At 31.5% G+C, this 12,309-nt stretch overlaps 1 long non-coding RNA gene across 1 annotated transcript; it reads left to right on the top strand.

Annotated features, from left to right (window-relative positions):
• Positions 1 to 6,846: 6,846 nt before the first annotated feature.
• Positions 6,847 to 8,536, top strand: LOC147380517 (uncharacterized). Its single transcript, XR_015175287.1, has 2 exons — positions 6,847 to 8,070; positions 8,277 to 8,536. It is a non-coding gene; the product is annotated as an uncharacterized LOC147380517 (long non-coding RNA).
• The last annotated feature ends 3,773 nt before the right edge of the window (positions 8,537 to 12,309 follow it).

Consider the following 12,309-nt stretch of genomic DNA (forward strand, 5'->3'; position numbering starts at 1 on the left):
GAGAAACAGTGAGAGAGTAAGATTATAATTTGGGTTTTAAAACGTGGTCCACGGGCCGCGGATTTTGGGTTTTAAAATTCGACGGGCCAGGTCCAACAAATTTTTTTATGCAAATTTGAGATTTTCACGTAGTGCGGGTTTGATCCCTAACACATTTTGAAACCAGTAATTTGACCCATTACCCTAGTCTCTTACTTATGGACTAATCCGATCCATTTTTGAAGTTATCTATGATTCCTAAATCTAAAGTCTTAAACTAAGCGGCGACTCCCAAATCTCAAAAATCCTCCAATTATTCATTAGACACATTTTTAAAAAAAAAATTTTTATATTATCATTTTAGTAAAAATGTGTCGAGATGCTTTTAGTGGCAAATAGAGAGATTCATTTGAGAGGAGATGGGAGAATAGATACATTTGAGAGAGAGAGAGAGAGAGAGAGAGAGAGAGAGATGGTAGGGCTATCAATTGGTGCGATCAATCAGGCTTAAAAAACATTTGGAGCAGTTGAATAGGGGTAATATCCATCATAGCTGAAAAAAATGGTTGGAGGCGAGGGTAAATTTTTCATGCATTTTATAACATACATTCATTATTTTTGTTATAAAATCATACATCTAGCTAGATATAACGTACATATATGCAATATAGTTGTATGTCAAGCTGGGCATTGTTAGATCTTAGTCAAGCCCATTTTTTAATGGGTTCAAAAAATTTAAACTGGATAGTACTTTTGCAGGCTCAGCATCAAGACCTTAACCCTTATTTATTCTGGCACAATCGATAGCCATACATATATTGGGTTAAAGTTTGAAAATCTTAATTATTGTGGGTTAAAAGGAAATTATTAAAAATTCTTGAAATGTTTCTCCTGTCTAATTTTGTTGATTTAAAAACTCAGAACCTTCCGACCTTATCACTTATGGCGAATCTAAACTCTAAACTCCGATATATGACTATTTTTCCTTTTTACCAAATTAATTTTAAGAAAGCACTAGAACTTTATGTTCCATACAAATTCTTGAACTTAATATTTTTCTTTTAGTAATAAAAGTAAGAGTTTTGCCATGTCATTTTTGTAAGTTTTTAATATTAACAGTATTTATAAAATATTCAAGTTAGAGATTCCAAAAACGAGGGGAGTACTTAAAAGAACAGTAAAAGTGAATAATTTTCCAATAACTGAAGACAGAGATGTAAGTATTCTTTCAATAATAAAAGATGTGGCACTGAACAAGTGAAATGGAAGAGAAGACCATAATTTATTTAGTTACCCCAAATAATTGAGAGAAGACATTCAAATCATTGATGATATTTTTTCTAGGTGTCATCACCAAGCCCAATCAGTTTTCCTTAACAAATGATAAACATAAACTAGCCCATTTAATTATCTTCCCAACAATAAATTGGAATGTTATTGCTGTTGTTCCTTTAGCTGTTTGGTTGCACAAAATTAATGTTAGCTGGAAAAGAAAAAAAGATAGTGGGTCTTGTTAAGGGCACACATTAAAGTGCAATAAACACACGTTGAAAATTGGAATCCAAGGATGTTTTGATAAAAAATAACTTTTTGATTGTATTTTTTACGTATAATTCAATTCCCAAACTGTATTTATTGCACTTTAATGTATGCCAAAGATAATGAGATTACATTATGCCCATGAATTTGATTATTAATTCCGTTGTACTGCTAATTGTTTAATTGCTCAATAAATATTGCACAAAATTAATGGTAGAACGGAGTGATCAAAAGACGAAAAAAAAGAAGGAAAACTTCTATTGGCATCCAACTTTTACTTAGTACACTCCAATTGAATTTAAAATTACAAAAACAATAGGGGTGAGAATATCATTCTCTCACTCTAGGAAAGAACATTAGGTCTGCATATTTTCTTCTCTTTGGTGGAGAGATATTGAAGAACAAAAAGCACGAGATCAACATAAAGAGGTTGGGGTAGTCAATCATAGTTGATGTCAACTTGTTTTTTTTTTTAATGGGTTATTATCAAAAATGTTAATTCTTATTTTAAATGGTGTACGTTAATTTTCAATTGGGTTGTGCTAAATAATTTATGTATTTAAGGTGTAATAAGTAAAAGTTGGGGTACCAATAGAATTTCTTGAAAAAAAAAAGATACTGAAGTATATTATAAGTATTTTTTTTTTTGCAAAAAAAAAAAAGTTAAAAGAGATTAGCATAAGGGACCACCTAGTTATAGAGCACCTAATATCTATTGCACTCTATCTATTACATTAAAAAAAAAAAAAGCGCCTTGCACATTGTAGACACCCCAATTTATCCGGATAAAGTCTGAAAGCTATGGAAATCTAATGTAGAGAGGCCAAGTTCAAAGTTTTCAAAATTGGATCAAGTGGGGCCCACTATAATGGAGCCCAATTATCCAATTCAATTTCATAGGATTAGTTGGGCTAGGCCATGGAGTACTTGATGCGTATAGAAAGAATTTAAAATTTATATCAAACTTGGTGGAAGGCAAATAAGGGTTAGAAACTAGGACATGGGATAGAATCGTGCCATGATTATGAAATTGAATCAAACTAAAATTATAAATTAATTTGAGGCTTTAGAGTCATCAAAAGAAAATCAAATGTCGCTAGAAAATAAAGAAATAAAAAGATATGTAAACTAAGAAATGAAGAGAAATACCATTGGAGAGGTTCTACCAAAAGCAACTTTATTATACCAAATCTAATTCCTATTTTCTTTACAACTCAATCATAAGGGATGGTGTTAGCTCCTTAGATAAGAATATATAACAAAAGAAAGCTTAAATTGAAAGAACCTAAGGTAGAGCTCTGTCACTCACTCAAGGGTGAATATCCTACTACTAAATATCTAAACATGCATTAAGCATCTTGAACTTATCTAAGCATGATCCATCAGCTCTAATATATAAGGTGTAGGAGTTCATTATAGCCTTAATCCATAGGAGTTGGACAAGTCTTGAAATGAACTTAAGAACAATAAAGCATAAATAAGAGAATGAAAACTAAATTACAGTAAAAAATAAACTTGTTATAGACTTCTCCACTCTCCAATGGAAGAGAGAATTATCCTAAGGTCATTACAAATGTACATGAAAGATATATAGAGAGAAATAAGTTCTGCTTTATTAAATAAAGGTAATTACACTCTTTCACTTATAAAATTACAGAATTATAAAGAAAACTTAAGCTGAAAATGAAAAATACAAGAAAAAAGGCCAATGGACCTTAAATTAAAAGAAGAGGGGCAAGGAAAAAGTCCCAAGTACTAAAAGATCTTTCTGCTTTGGACAAAGACCTTATTTATAGAGATCCAAGGTTTAGAAATGATCTTTTTTGAGCCACCATCAACATTACGGATAAGAGCACGTGTGGAGCAAAATCTCAAAAAATTAGGGCACCCATTTTAATTCCACCATCGCAGGGTGATAACTCACCGTTGGGCCGTGACATCAACACTTTTGAGGCTTGGCTTTGATTGAATTGGTCCTTTTATCCTCCTGGTTGTAATTCAAAATTGATTTCTTGATTTCGAATTTATCTTCAATGATTTGATTTTGAACTTACACAATGAATATGAGAGTAATCAAATTTTTGATTGGCAAATGTACTTATTTCATATAAATATGCCTATATAAGATGGTAGAACATGCAATGTGATATTTTGAGGTTTAAGATGATTATTTACTTAATATAGTAAAATGAAGATGGAAATTGAGACAAATATTTAGGAAATGTGTGGATAAATCAGTGTTTTGATACATTGATCGCACTCCCAAACTTAGATTTTTCTAGTACCTAGAAAATAAATTATCATTTTTGCAAGCATCTCGATTGCATTTATCAAATGCAGCAAACCTTTAAATCGCTAGGTTACCCCTAGTAGACGAGTTTGACTTGTGAGAATTTGTAGAAAATATACCCATAAAGTTCAAAACAACTTTGAAGTAAAAATGATCAAAATCAAACTTCTATTAAAAAACACACGTCAATTATAATTTATCAATCATTTGGATGTAGTATTGGTAGACTCCCAACTCTTATTTCACTATGAACAAACTTAGACTTAAATTGACCTTTAAGAAATGATATTTCTAATTAAGAAACTTTAGATATTCGATGTCGTAGATTGGGTTCTAACCTTCTATCTAATCAAGAATAGTTGAATCAACTTAGGATTTAATTCTAAACTTAGCATCTTGTTTGGGATAATAAGAAGTGTAGATTTTTACTTTAATACCTTTAAGGGTCTTTTTCTGTGATATTCTAATGTATTTACATTTTTACACGAGATGACTTTCACCCTATTAAAACTAAACTCATTTTTTTTATATTTTTTTTCGTTTTCTTATTCTCGTTTTGAATGATTTTTTTTCTTTTCTTGCACTTTTTGCTTTTTTTCTTTTATTTCTTTTTCACACTTTTAAAGAAAAACAAGTAGCATTTTTCAAGATACCTAATCTAATTAAATGGTTGTTGTTCAAGATTTATTTAACCTAGTTGTTATAGTATGCGACTCATATTGAGTGGAACACGTATATAGAGAAAGCGGGCGGATGTTGAAGTGAAGAGAGGGGAGTGTTACGTTTTCAATGGAATGGAGTTGAACGACGACATCTGCCTTTTGGGATGATTTACTGTTCTATTGCTAGGGATGATTAGTAGTTTGGGGACTCGTGGTACGATATAGGGGTATTATTGAAATTTTCAAATACCTATTGTGACAAGGATTTACTATAAATTCATATGATGTAACCCTAATTTGACATATAGTGAAAATTCAACTTCTCATTCTTGTGGATATAGGCATACCGTCGAACCACGTTACATCTGTATGTTTTTATTTATTTTTTCTCTTTTCGTACTATTCATCATAATTGCCACACGTAAGACAATAATTAGTATCAAAGCTCAGGTCATGATGTTTGAAAATTTTTCTGTGAGATTCGACATGGTCAAGTTCGATGGATTTGGTAATTTCGGATTATGGCAGAGGAGGGTGAATATCTCCTAATGCAGTAGGACATGGTAAAGGTGTTATACGGAAGGCAACCGAAATGTATGAATGACATAGATTGGAAGGAATTATAAGTGAAGGTTATGGTAATTATCAGGTTTTGTCTGGTTGATGGCGTGATGTATCGCATCATAGATGAGGAATCACCAATGACAGTTTGGTTGAAACTAGAAAGTTGGTATATGTCCAAGTTGTTGACGAACAAGCTTTATCTTAAGTAAAAGTTGGATGGTCTTAAGATCTTAGAGGTCACAGATCTGAATCAGCATATCAACATGTTCAATTAGATCGTCAGTGATTTGAAGCGAGTTGATGTGAAGTTTGACGATAAAGACAAGGCGTTGATGTTATTGAATTCCCTACCTGCTTTTCTTACGTACGAAAATTTTGTTACAACTCTGATGTGGGGGAAAAAAACTCTCGAATTAGAGGAGATCACAAATGCCCTATTAGGCTTTAATCTGAGGAAGAAAGTCAGTGATGAGAATTCACAAATTGAAGAGCTTGTGGTGAGGAATAATTAGGAAGATGGAAGAAACAAGTCCCAAAACGGATCAACCAACAATAAAGCTCTGTCTAAATCCAAGAAGAGGAAGGACATACAGTATTATAAGCACGGGAAAAATGGGTGTATAAAACGAGAATGTCCAGAGAAAAAGAAGGGGGATATAGAGATTAAAGAGGGTTTATCAAAGTTCACGAATGTAGTCGAAAAAAAAGACTTAGAGAACGGTGACGGGGATATGCATTTTATTTCATCTAGTTCAGATTATTTCACATATTTTTAGATATTGGATTCGGTATACTTTTATCACGTGACACCGAATAAAGATTGGCTTGACACCTATAGGTTAATTAATTCTAGTTTTATTCTGATGGGTAACGATGTTTCATGCAAACTTGTTGGAATGGGGAATATCAAAATTAAAATGTTTAATGGTGTTGTTAGAACGTTGTGTGATGTTAGACATATACCAGATTTGAGGAAGAATCTGATTTCATTGGGTACTTTAGATTGTAATGGATTTAGTTACAAGTCTGAAAGTGGAGTAATGAAAGTGAGTAAAGGTGTTATGACTGTGATGAATGGGCAAAAATTAACAGGAAATATTTATAGACTACTATGTACCATAGTTGTAGGTGGAACTATAGTCGTAGAATCTGAGTCAGATAACACGATCTTCTGGCATATGCAGTTAGGCCATATGGGTGAGTGTGGGATTATTGAACTTCTTAAGAAAAATCTATTGAAGGGTGTCAAAACATGCAAGCTTGATTTCTACAGGTATTGTTTTCTTAGAAAACAGAATAAGGTGTAGTTCAAGATAGCCACATACAAGACAAAGGGGATTCTTGACTATGTTCATACAGATGTTTGGGGCTAGTAAAGATAACATCACGGGGAGGTTATTGTATTTCCAGATTTTCATTGATGGCTACTCATGAGAGGTTTGGGTGTACTTTATGTGACATAAGTCAGAAACGTTTGCTAAGTTCAAGTTGTGGAAAGCTGAAGTAAAAAATCATACAAGGAGGAAGATCAAATATCTCAGGTCAGATAATGGTATTGAGTACATATATTCAAAGTTCATGGAATTGTGTGAGCAGCATGGGATCAAGAGATACTTCATAATACGCAAGACGCCACAATATAACGATATGATAGAAAGGATGAACAAAATAATAGCTGAAAAAACAAGGTGTCCTGGTAGAAGCAGTGTATATGACATGTTTCTTAATTAATAGATCACCTAGGACAGCACTAGATGAGAAAGTAGCAGAGGAGGTATGGATAGTGAGCGTAATAGACTACTTGCGATAGTGATACATGCTTGCTTGTATCTTGAATCTTTTTAATGTTACACTGTCACTTCCACAAATCATTATGATAGTTCTGCTCTATGTATCTTTGGTGAAACATTAATTTCATTTACCAGTAAGGCAGTGATTGATCAATCCGTTGTTACCATTTACTTAACGGCTGTTCTGCATTCTTCCTTATAGATCACTATTCCATGTACACAATTTACTTGAAACTTCCACTGTTTAAGTGCCAAACTTCCAAACCTTTCTTGCCGTCCAAATGCATTTCATATTTGCACACATCCTTGGAATTCTGCAGAATAGGGGAAAACTTAAAGACAACATTATTACAATTCCAGCAGCTATTGTTTTAGGCCATCCTAGATACATGTTTAGGTGTCACCACAATTTTTTGTTATTCGAAAATGCTTTTTTTTTTTCCAATGTTATTTGTGAATTTTAGAAAGTAGTTCCAAATGCATTTTATTGCATATCTTAATGTAATCGATCATATTTTCTAATGTAATTTTCATCACCTGTTGTTCAGGATTTACTCTCTCATTTCAGTGTTGAGGAACTACACTCGTAAGTCATAACTTGTAAACTAGGCAATTGATGATAATCTCTTTTAAGCACTTGTTGCTCCAAGTGCCTTTTTGAGCTAGGGTTAACTTCTATTTAATCTCTATGATAGAATATAGTACATTAGTAATGATTTTCTAAATAAGTTTATTTTTTCGCTTGGTGCAGTAACATCAGTTATTATACGTATAAGATCCTTATATCTTCCTCTTTCAAATTTACTAGATTCTGCAATCATTAAACAAGCAAACTAGTGGTTAGTAGCAAGCTAGCACCATGTACTAGATTCTACAACCAAAGTATTCAAATATAATTGTATAACTACTTGATGCACGCCTTTTGAAAATATAGTCCTTCTCAATCTTTTTGGTAATATCTTTGTAGTGAATCTGATCCTACATGATTTGATCTGTCATTTGATATGAGGAAGTTGGTTCGGTTATCCATGAACTTGGATCTTTCTTTATGCTATTTATGGAGTAGTTTCTTACTTGTTTTTTCCGAATTCGTGAAAAATTTGTATATGCCAATATTAATTAATTTGGACATTTATTGATTAGGCGAAGATCCTGTTTCTTAGATTTCTTGAAATTGGGTTTGAGCTGTTTGTCATTCTCAAATGACTTGTTCTTGCTGTCTCACTCAAGACTTTCCTTCAATAAGGTTAGTATAGTTCCATTTCTACATTTTGATGATTCTCACATTCCCAACATAGATCCATTGTAGTACTTTAGGCCACTTCCAACATAGAACTATGTTCTAGCACTTTTGGTAACATATTTATTATTTTTTAACATTTGTGAATAAAATCTAAATATGTTCTATTACTTTAGGTTGATATCTCGATATATCAAATCTTTTTTGTGTAGGTACGAGAGCGCTATTAGGATTTCTTTTAGAACAGTAGCAATGTGGGGGAAATCCAAACCTTGAGGAAAATAAGAGGACCGATAGAGCGGAGAGAGCCAGAAGAGATCAAGGGCATCACGACTATTTGCTTCTAATTGTGTTTTATTTCTAAACAATTATGTGACGTAATTTCATTTGTAACTGCCCAATTGCTTCAATTAGAACTTGTTTAATAATGAAATTTCAATATATAATATGAATTTTGAGTTGTTTAGTTTAATTTGGAGCTTGTTTTATGATTTTTGTTTTGTTTGTTATTTTTCTGATTTTTTTAATTATTATTTCATTTATTGTGATTGGTGAATTAGAGGACCGTCTATTGTTTGTTAAACCTCCATATTCGACGGTCATATTCTATGGAATTTTTTTTTTTTTGAAAGCCCATTCTACAAGAAAAAATTTGATAGTCCAGGGCCGTCAAAAAAAAAATTCTACAAGAGAATATTTGACAAGGATATTTGACGGGAGGGTCCGTCAAATTTCTCAAAATTTGACGGGCTAAGACCGTCAAATATGGGCTTTTTTCACATAGTGATGGTTCATCAATAATCCATAAAAAATCAAGATTATTACCCTTGAATACAATTAAGAATTAAAAGTCAAGCAACAAAATTAAGGTTTTCGACGAAAATTCTTAGAGATCTAAAGGCTTCATTTTAAGGAGTTGGTCATGGCTATAGACACCCCATTTTTACATCTATTCGATTTGACAATCAATCACTCGATTGCTGTAGATTCCTAACAATGAGTGTAGAATATGTAAAAAATCGAAAACTTTTGAGAGGGCTTTTTCTAGTTCCCTCTATTTCTTTCTAGTCCTTATAATTTTCCCTTTTCATTCTTTGGCACGCTCGATATAGAATTATGCATGTTTAAGATCACTATATCATACACTTGATTTAGCAAGTACACACGCTTAGGTTTACTATACATTTTGATAACCTAGAGACCTCGCAACGCTAGAAAAATGTGACTTCAAGAATTATAAATAATCACATTGAGATTGAAAGAAGCTGCTTGTCAAATTTCAAAAAATTGACAAAATGACAAAAACACCGGGTCCCACACCTATGAAATTTTCAAAATATCTTCATTAGTTTTGAAATGTGATTTCGAGACTAATGAGATTAAAATTGATGAATATGAAGAATTGCAAAAATGATCAAAATACCCCTTGATATTCGATTTTTTACTTAGAAACCTTGATTCCTAGGAAATGTGACTGAAAATAAATTTTTGAGAATATTCATGTACATCGAGAAATTTAGAAACTCCCACACTTAGAAAAACCAAATATTTTCATATGAAATGATAAATTTTTTACATAAAATGAAAATTTTCACCACGTGAAATGACACCTATCGACTACAAAATGACGAAAGCCATTATGTGGAACAACAACCCTTGATCGCATAAAATGATGAAATTTAAGTTGTGATTTAAAAAAATTGAAACTTTAGTCTGAAATAAAAAATGACAATAAAAAAATTGACTTGAAACTTAATGATTAAAACATTCGACAAGTCAAAAAAAATTACATGAGTCAAATAAATTGAGATCAATAAATTTCATGAGTCGATCACAAATCAAATCAATCAAATTAATCAAATCATCCTCTAAATTAATTACTAAAATCACCTAATCAATCTTGAATTCAACCAATTAATCTCGACATTAGTCAACATAATCGATGACACATGAGGTGATCATAATTTTATCTGAAGCCAACTTGTGCCCAATCGAACCAATCAAATAATAATGTTCAATCCTTAATCAATCAATGAATTAAGTTATAATCAAAATCAATTAACTAATCCAATCTATCAACTTAACCTTGGAGCAATTTTAAAAACCTTTAAATTGATCAAATCAATTAAATCCTAACCAATCAAAGAAATGAAAAACAAAGTTTTCAACCAGTCAAAGAAGCCAAAACCAAAATTAAAATGAAAGCACAAAAGCATGGGATCACTCCCCCACATAAAGAAAAGTAAAAGAAAAGGATTTTTATCCTTTTTTTTGTTTGGTCAAAACAAGCAACAAAGAAAAGAAAAATATGGTAAAAAGGAAACCTACACATAATCTTAACAAAAAAGGCAAAAAAAGAAAAAGAGAAAGTAAAAATAAAAACTATAAAGGGCACTTTTTCTCAGGTCCTCAAGGGACTTCTCAAACACTGTCTCTCCATTATCTCTTAAAGAAGGCTACCAAAAAGAAAAAAAACAAACTTGGCAACAAGGAGGATAGACAACAACAAGAGAACCTCAATGTCTATTTTTTTTTTCTCTTTATAGACGATAATAGAAGGACTTCTTCTCTTTTCTTCTATACAGATGGTAACAAGAAGCCTTCTTCTGTTGTAAAAATCTAAACATTCAATGATTCAACATGACTTTCATTGTCTTAATAGAAATCAATCAACACATATCTCAAGCATACATATTCATGTTAAATCAGAACAGGGTATGATTACTTACCTTGTGTCATCGTAATTTAATCTTTGATTTAATGTGTTTGGAGGTGTGTACTTCAATCCACGTTCTTCGTAACCTTTAAAACCCCAATCGAATTTGATCCATTTTATTACTTGACTTACCTTCCCCTTTTTTCTTTATGTGGATCAACTAGGTTAGTGCTTGATGGGTATCACTTCTTTTATTTTTTTGTTTTTCCACTTATCTTTATATATTCAACATACTCAATATGGGTTAACCGATCCTCTCTTATATATGAAGATTGAAGGCCTATAATAATTCTTTTAATAGGTTTTCTATCCATCAAGGTCTTTTACTAATCTTTAAAGAATATAGAGTTTTAATTATATTGGGTTTCAAAAAATATTGGTATTATATTATTTTATAGAATCCTTGTGCAATTTGGAAACAAAATCATGGAGGTCAATTTGACTAAGGTTAATAAGGTCACATATTATATGGGTTTAACATTCTCTCACTTGGCCCATTAGACCGATTGTGCTAATAGTGAGTTTCAAAAATAATTTTAAATTTATGACTTAACTTTAGGATTCTATAATTGAAAATATTTTATACCGGATCACGAATTTTAAAATCATCAATATTCCCAATATGTAATTAGATTTCTTAATGCAATATTTTGATAAAATATTAATGTGATTCATGGTGGTTATATGTCATCTATGTCATACTTCCTTTTATGTACTATGCAATCAATACCTTATCTGATATAAGATTTTAATTGTGCCCCTTTTACTTACTTTGTCAAGACATTTCTTGTATCACTTAAATCCAAATGAAATATACATAATATAATTAGAAACAAGAAATAAATAAAAATGAATTTTTATTTAGTACTAATATTAATGGCAATTACATACCAATTCAAAATAATCTATTCCATATACATAAAAGATTTTCTTAAAAGACCCATCCTAATAACATATTCTCTGTAAACTTTTGGTGATAACCCTTTGTCAATGGATCAACTATTATTTAAGTGATATTAATATTTTCTATTGACACTAACTATTTCTGAACTCTTTCTCTGATTATCAAGTACTTGATTTCCATGTGTTTCGTACTGTTTGTGTACTTTTCATTTTTAGAAAAAAAAATATAGTTGTGATATTATCACAATATATTTTCAGCGACCTGGTTATAGAGTCAACAACCCCAAGTCTTGAGATAAAATTTTGCAACCAAAGAACATGACTCGTGGTCTTAAAGCATGCTGCGAATTCAACTTTTATAGTGGATGAAACAGTAATGCTTTACTTCACGTTTCTCTATGAGATATCTCCTACTAGTAGAAATAGGAAACCTAATGTAGATTTTTTTAGCAGAACATCCGGTAAAACCTGAATCTGAGTATCCAATGATCTCAAGATGATCTGATTTTTTGTAAGTGAGCATATAGTCATTTTTTACTTGTAGATATCTTATAACTTTCTTGCAGTTTTCTAATGATTTATTCCCAGATTACTTTGATATCTTTCCAACATTCCAACTACAAAAT

The sequence above is a fragment of the Akebia trifoliata genome, unplaced genomic scaffold (genome assembly GCF_017979445.1).
Source record: "Akebia trifoliata isolate Shusen 1 unplaced genomic scaffold, ASM1797944v1 Contig01340_ERROPOS53878, whole genome shotgun sequence".
NCBI classification, from domain to species: Eukaryota; Viridiplantae; Streptophyta; class Magnoliopsida; order Ranunculales; family Lardizabalaceae; genus Akebia; species Akebia trifoliata.